Genomic DNA, 7,500 nt, shown 5'->3' with positions numbered 1-7,500 from the left:
GGGGTTCGGAAGCTGGGCCCGGTGCTGGAGCTCCGTCCCAGGGTGCGGCTCCGTTCCCGGGGTGCGGGAGCCCCCTGTCCCGCAAGCCAGCCGAGGGTCCGGGCGCTGGGGACAGGGTGTCCACCGGGTCCCTGGGAGTCTTTCCCCGGGCCTGGCTGGAGGTCCGGGAGCTGGGCCCGGTGCTGGAGCTCCGTTCCCGGGGTGCGGGAGCCCCCTGTCCCGCAAGCCAGCCGAGGGTCCGGTCGCTGGGGACAGGGGGTCCACCGGGGGCCCGGGGAGGCTGTCCCTGGCCTGGCTGGAGGTCCGGAAGCTGGGCCCGGGGTTGGAGCTCCGTCCCAGGGTGCGGCTCCGTCCCAGAGCCCGGGAGCCCCCCCGTCCTGCGAACCAGCTGAGGGTACGGGCGCTAGGGAAGAGAGGGTCCACCGGGGCCCGGGAGGCTCTCCCCGGCCTGGCTGGGGGTTCGGAAGCTGGGCCCGGTGCTGGAGCTCCGTCCCAGGGTGCGGCTCCGTTCCCGGGGTGCGGGAGCCCCCTGTCCCGCAAGCCAGCCGAGGGTCAGGGCGCTGGGGACAGGGTGTCCACCGGGTCCCTGGGAGTCTCTCCCTGGGCCTGGCTGGAGGTCCGGGAGCTGGGCCCGGTGCTGGAGCTCCGTTCCCGGGGTGCGGGAGCCCCCTGTCCCGCAAGCCAGCCGAGGGTCTGGGCGCTGGGACCGGGTGTCCACCGGGGCCCGGGGAGGCTCTCCCCGGCCTGGCTGGGGGTCCGGAAGCTGGGCCCGGTGCTGGAGCTCCATCCTGGGGTACGGGAGCCCCCTGTCCCGCAAGCCAGCCGAGGGTCCGGGCGCTGGGGACGGGTGTGCACCGGGGCCCGGGGAGGCTCTCCCCGGCCTGGCTGGGGGTCCGGAAGCTGGTCCCGGGCCCGGTGCTGGAGCTCCGTTCCCGGGGTGCGGGAGCCCCCTGTCCCGCAAGCCAGCCGAGGGTCCGGGCGCTGGGGACAGGGTGTCCACCAGGGCCCGGGGAGGCTCTCCCTGGCCTGGCTGGGGTTCGGAAGCTGGGCCCGGGTCCGGGGCTTGTGCTCCGTCCCAGTGTCCCAGGGAGCGGGAGCCCCCCGTCCTGCAAGCCAGCCGAGGGTCCATGCGCTGGGGAAGGGTGTCCACCGGGGCCCAGGGAGTTTCTCCCCGGCCTGGCTAGGGTTCTGAAGCTGGGACCGGGCCCGGGGCTCTTGCACCGTCCGGCGGGCCCCGGGGTGCGTGAGCCACCCCCGTCCTGCAAGACAGCCGAGGGTCTAGGTGCTGGAGACAGGGGTCCACCGGGGCCCAGGGAGGCTCTCTCCGGCCTGGCTGCTATCAGAAGCAGGGACCGGGCCGGTGTGCAGGAGTGGCTGGCTTTATCTGCTACGCTGACGGAGCGTAGTTTTCTGCCCACCCCTATACAACCGTGTGGTTTGTGAGAACCCGTCCTGCGGCCTGGTAAGGGTCCGGGTGCCCGTGACGTGGTCCATTGGGCGAAGGGAGTCTCCCCAGACCTGGCTGGGATCAGAAGCAGGGACCGGGCCAGGTGGGTGGGTGGCTGGCTAAGTCCTTTCCACTGCGTAGTAGGAGTTTGCTTAGGGCTGGGCGGACTTTGCGTAGCAGAATTTTAAAAAAATTTGTGGAAAACGAGAGCACATCCTGAGTAGGGCTGGGCGGACTTTGCCTAGCGCAACTACGCACTATTCTGAAGAAAATTGTGGAAAACGAGCGCACAACCTCATGGACTGTGTGCCCGGGACGGGTCCCTCGTGCTTGGGCAGGCTCCCCGACCTCCCCAGCCTGGCTGTGTTGAGAAGCAGGGACCGGCCCCGGGCCTCCTGATTTTTGGTCAGGGCCTGGGATCCCACGTCCTGCGGCCTGCCAAGTGTCCATCTGCCCGGGACAAGGGACCCTGGTGCAGAGCCCCGGAGCCCTGCAAGGGCAGTCGGGAGCCCTACCGCTATGGCTCGGTGTGGGCAGCTGGGAGTCCTTCCGGTCCCGGCCATCTGGTCGCACCTTTCCCTCGGCCATCTGGTCGCGCGCAATGCTTTCCAATGGGGCGACCAGATGGCCGGGCCGGCCTGGAAGTCCCGATGAGGGTCCATTCGCCTCGCGGATCCCAGCCAGGGCTCCAGGAGGCCGGGCGCGTCCGCGCCTAGGGTCCCCTCCGTCACTCGGAGCGCGAGGGTTACAAGAAAGGTGGGTAGCCTTCCTCCGGATTAGTAGGGGCAGGGTATGCCGGGACACCCCTCCTGGGGATTGCGGTTCTCAGGCGGGGACCAGATGGGCCAAGCCCGGACGACACTTCCCCGGGGCGTCGGGTGCTTCCTCCTCCAGCCCGCGGCGAGGCAAAGTGCCCAGGACGGGCTCCATGGGTCTCCCGGGCGTCCCCCGAGGCCTGCAGCCCCAAAGCCCTGCAGACCCTGGAGCCCTTCAGCACGGAGCCCTGGAGCCCTGCAGGCCCGGAACCCTAGCAGGCCCAAGGCCCTGCAGCCCCGGAGCCCTGCAGGCCCGGAGCCCTGCAGCCCCGGAGCCCTGCAGGCCCAGAGCCCTGCAGCCCCGGAGCCCTGCAGCCCCGGAGCCCTGCAGCCCCGGAGCCCTGCAGCCCCAGAGCCCTGCAGCCCCGGAGCCCTGCAGCCCCGGAGCCCTGCAGGCCCAGAGCCCTGCAGGCCCAGAGCCCTGCAGCCCCGGAGCCCTGCAGCCCCGGAGCCCTGCAGCCCCGGAGCCCTGCAGGCCCAGAGCCCTGCAGCCACGGAGCCCTGCGTGGGCAGGCGGGAACCCTACCGCTATGGCTCGGGCAGACGGGAGCCCTTTCAGTTGCCGGCCACCTGGTCGCGCCTTTCCCCTCGGCCATCTGGTCGCGCGCAATGCTTTCCAATGGGGCGACCAGATGGCCGGGCCGGCCTGGAAGTCCCGATGAGGGTCCATTCGCCTCCCGGATCCCAGCCAGGGCTCCGGGAGGCCGGGCGCGTCCGCGCCTAGGGTCCCCTCCGTCACTTGCAGCGTGCGGGTTACAAGAAAGGGGGGTATCCTTCCTCCGGATTATTAGGGGCAGGGTATGCCGGAACACCCATGCTGGGGCTGTGCGGTTCATTGCCGGGGACCAGATGGGCGACGCCCGGGCAACATCCTCCAAGGCCTCCGGGGGCTTCCCTCCTCCGGGCCGCGGCATGGCAAAGTGCCCAGGGACGGGCTCCACGGGTCCCGGGCAGTCCTCCCCCGGGCGCCCAGGCCCCGAGAGCTCCGGTGGACCTCCCCGTGCCCGAGGCCAACCCGGGAAGCAGAGTCCCCCCCCGAGCCCTTGGTGTGAGGGTGGGCAGGCGGGAGCCCTACCGCTATGGCTCGGGCAGACGGGAGCCCTTTCAGTTGCCGGCCATCCGGTCGCTCCTTTCCCCTCGGCCATCTGGTCGCGCGCAATGCTTTCCAATGGGGCGACCAGATGGCCGGGCCGGCCTGGAAGTCCCGATGAGGGTCCATTCGCCTCCCGGATCCCAGCCAGGGCTCCAGGAGGCCGGGCGCGTCCGCGCCTAGGGTCCCCTCCGTCACTCGCAGCGCGCGGGTTACAAGAAAGGAGGGTATCCTTCCTCCGGATTAGTAGGGGCAGGGTATGCCGAAACACCCATGCTGGGGTTGTGCGGTTCATTGCCGGGGACCAGATGGGCTACGCCCGGGCAACATCCTCCCAGGTCCCCGGGGCTTCCCTCCTCCGGGCCGCGGCATGGCAAAGTGCCCAGGGACGGGCTCCACGGGTCCCGGGCAGTCCTCCCCCGGGTACGCCCAGGCCCCGAGAGCTCCGGTGGTCCTCCCCGTGCCTGAGGCCCAGCCGGGAAGCAGAGTCCCCACCCCGAGCCCCTGGTGGGTGGGCAGGCGGGAGTCCTTTCAGTTGCCGGCCACCTGGTGGCTCCTTTCCCCTCGGCCATCTGGTCGCGCGCAATGCTTTCCAATGGGGCGACCAGATGGCAGGGCCAGGCCTGGAAGTCCCGATGAGGGTCCATTTGCCTCTCAGATCCCAGCCGGGGCTCCAGGAGGCCGGGTGCGTTCGCCCCTAGGGTCCCCTCCGTCACTCGGAGCGTGCGGGTTTCAAGAACGGGGGGTAGCCTTCCTCCGGATTACTAGGGACAGGGTACTCTGGGACCCCTCTCGGTCCTCAGCCGGCAACTGGGTCCTGCCGTGTGGCAGGGTGGCCGGAGGGCCTTCCCCTGCGCGCCCGGGAGCCCCGGATGGGTCCAGGGGCCCGGCCGGGCCCCGGGTCGGGGTCTCCGGCCCCGGGTGCCGTCCCCCGGCCTGCGGCACCGCCAAAGGCCCGGGACGGGGTTCCGTTGTGGCCGGGGTGCCTCCCGTGGCTGGATTGGGTTCAGGAGCTCCGGCCGGGCCCCGGGGAGGGCGGCCTCCCCGCCCCGGTCTCCGTCCCGGGTCCTGCCGCGTGGCAGGGTGCCCGGGGAAGGGTCCGGAGGGCCCGGGGAGGCTTCCCCTGCACCTGCGGTCCTCGGAGCCCCGGCTGGGTCCAGGGGCCCGGCCGGGCCCCGGGTCGGGGTCTCCGGCCCCGGGCGCCGTCCCCCGGCCTGCGGCACTGCCAAAGGCCCGGGACGGGGTTCCGTTGCGGCCGGGGTGCCTCCCGTGGCTGCATTGGGTTCAGGAGCTCCGGCCGGGCCCCTGGGGGCCCCGGGGAGGGCAGGCTCCCCACCCCGGTCTCCGTCCCGGGTCCTGCCGCGTGGCAGGGTGCCCGGGGAGGGGTCCGGAGGGCCCCGGGAGGCTTCCCCTGCGCCTGCGGTCCCCGGAGCCCCGGCTGGTTCCAGGGGCCCGGCCGGGCCCCGGGTTGAGGCCTTTGGCCCCGGGCCCAGTCCCCCGGCCTGCGGCACTGCCAAAGGCCCGGGACGGGGTTCCGTTGGGGCCGGGGAGCCTCCCCTCGCTCGTCTGGGTCCCGGAGCTCCGGCCGGGCCCCTGGGGGCCCCGGGGAGGGCGGCCTCCCCACCCCGGGCTCCGTCCCGGGTCCTGCCGCGTGGCAGGGTGCCCGGGGAGGGGTCCAGAGGGCCCGGGGAGGCTTCCCCTGCGCCTGCGGTCCCCGGAGCCCCGGCTGGGTCCAGGGGCCCGGCCGGGCCCCGGGTCGGGGTCTCCGGCCCCGGGCCCCGTCCCCCAGCCTGCGGCACTGCCAAAGGCCCGGGACGGGGTTCCGTTGTGGCCGGGGAGCCTCCCCTCGCTCGTCTGGGTTCCGGAGCCCCGGCCGGGCCCCTGGGGGCCCCGGGGAGGGCGGCCTCCCCGCCCCGGGCTCCGTCCTGGGTCCTTCCGCGTGGCAGGGTGCCCGGGGCGCGGTCCGGAGGGCCCGGGGAGGCTTCCCCATCGCCTGCGGTCCCGGGAGCCCCGGCTGGTTCCAGGGGCCCGGCCGGGCCCCGGGTCGGGGTCTCCGTCCCCGGGCCCTGTCCCCCGGCCTGCGGCACTGCCAAAGGCCCGGGACGGGGTTCCGTCGTGGCCGGGGAGCCTCCCCTCGCTCGCCTGGGTTCAGGTGCTCCGGCCGGGCCCCTGGGGGCCCCGGGGAGGGCGGCCTCCCCGTCCTGGGTCCTTCCGCGTGGCAGGGTGCCCGGGGCGCGGTCCGGAGGGCCCGGGGAGGCTTCCCCATCGCCTGCGGTCCCGGGAGCCCCGGCTGGTTCCAGGGGCCCGGCCGGGCCCCGGGTCGGGGTCTCCGTCCCCGGGCCCTGTCCCCCGGCCTGCGGCACTGCCAAAGGCCCGGGACGGGGTTCCGTCGTGGCCGGGGAGCCTGCCCTCGCTCGCCTGGGTTCAGGTGCTCCGGCCGGGCCCCTGGGGGCCCCGGGGAGGGCGGCCTCCCCGCCCCGGGCTCCGTCCTGGGTCCTTCCGCGTGGCAGGGTGCCCGGGGCGCGGTCCGGAGGGCCCGGGGAGGCTTCCCCATCGCCTGCGGTCCCGGGAGCCCCGGCTGGTTCCAGGGGCCCGGCCGGGCCCCGGGTCGGGGTCTCCGTCCCCGGGCCCTGTCCCCCGGCCTGCGGCACTGCCAAAGGCCCGGGACGGGGTTCCGTCGTGGCCGGGGAGCCTCCCCTCGCTCGCCTGGGTTCAGGTGCTCCGGCCGGGCCCCTGGGGGCCCCGGGGAGGGCGGCCTCCCCGCCCCGGGCTCCGTCCTGGGTCCTTCCGCGTGGCAGGGTGCCCGGGGCGCGGTCCGGAGGGCCCGGGGAGGCTTCCCCATCGCCTGCGGTCCCGGGAGCCCCGGCTGGTTCCAGGGGCCCGGCCGGGCCCCGGGTCGGGGTCTCCGTCCCCGGGCCCTGTCCCCCGGCCTGCGGCACTGCCAAAGGCCCGGGACGGGGTTCCGTCGTGGCCGGGGAGCCTCCCCTCGCTCGCCTGGGTTCAGGTGCTCCGGCCGGGCCCCTGGGGGCCCCGGGGAGGGCGGCCTCCCCGCCCCGGGCTCCGTCCTGGGTCCTTCCGCGTGGCAGGGTGCCCGGGGCGCGGTCCGGAGGGCCCGGGGAGGCTTCCCCATCGCCTGCGGTCCCGGGAGCCCCGGCTGGTTCCAGGGGCCCGGCCGGGCCCCGGGTCGGGGTCTCCGTCCCCGGGCCCTGTCCCCCGGCCTGCGGCACTGCCAAAGGCCCGGGACGGGGTTCCGTTGTGGCCGGGGAGCCTCTCCTCGCTCGTCTGGGTTCCGGAGCCCCGGCCGGGCCCCTGGGGGGGGGGCCCCGGTGAGGGCGGCCTCCCCGCCCCGGGCTCCGTCCCGGGTCCTGCCGCGGCGGCAGGGTGCCCGGGTGCGGGGTCCAGAGGGCCCGGGGAAGCTCCCCCTTCCCTTTTGCCTTTCCCCTGGGCCATCTGGTCGCGCCTGTCCCCTCGGCCATCTGGTCGCGCACGTCCCCTCGGCCATCTGGTCGCGCAGGCCCCTTCGGCCATCTGGTCGCGCAGGCCCCTTCGGCCATCTGGTCGCGCACAATGCTTTCCTATGGGGCGACCAGATGGCCGAGCTCGCCTGGAAGTCTCGATGAGGGTCCATTTGCCTCCCGGATCCCAGCGAGGGCTCCAGGAGGTCGGGTACATTCGCGCCTAGGGTCCCCTCTGTCACCTCGTGCGCACGGATTACAAGAAAGGGGGGTAATTTTCCTCCGGATTACTAGGGAGAGGGTCAGTCAGACCAAAGTGATGTTTGGCGATACTGAATCAGGGGAAGGCAGACCCGGGGCCCGCCCGCCGGGGCCCCCAGGGGCCCGGGTACGCTCCTGCCTCTCAGCCCCTTCCCGATGGTCCTTTCTCTCCGAGTTTTCTGGGTCGGAGCCCCGTGAGGTCCGTGGATCCCGAGACGGGGGAAGGCAGCCCCTGGGCCCGCCCGAAGCGGGGCCCCCAGGGGCCCGGGTGCGCACACCTGCCTCCCAGCCCCCTTCCCGACGGGTCTTTTTCTCCGAGTTTGCTGGGTCAGACCTCCGTGAGGTCCGGCGATCCCGAGAGGGGGGAAGGCAGACCCGGGGCCCGCCCGCCGGGGCCCCCAGGGGCCCGGGTACGCTCCTGCCTCTCAGCCC

The sequence above is a fragment of the Triturus cristatus genome, unplaced genomic scaffold (assembly GCF_964204655.1).
Source record: "Triturus cristatus unplaced genomic scaffold, aTriCri1.1 SCAFFOLD_1057, whole genome shotgun sequence".
Lineage (NCBI taxonomy): Eukaryota > Metazoa > Chordata > Amphibia > Caudata > Salamandridae > Triturus > Triturus cristatus.
Note: the sequence above shows the minus strand (reverse complement) of the source record.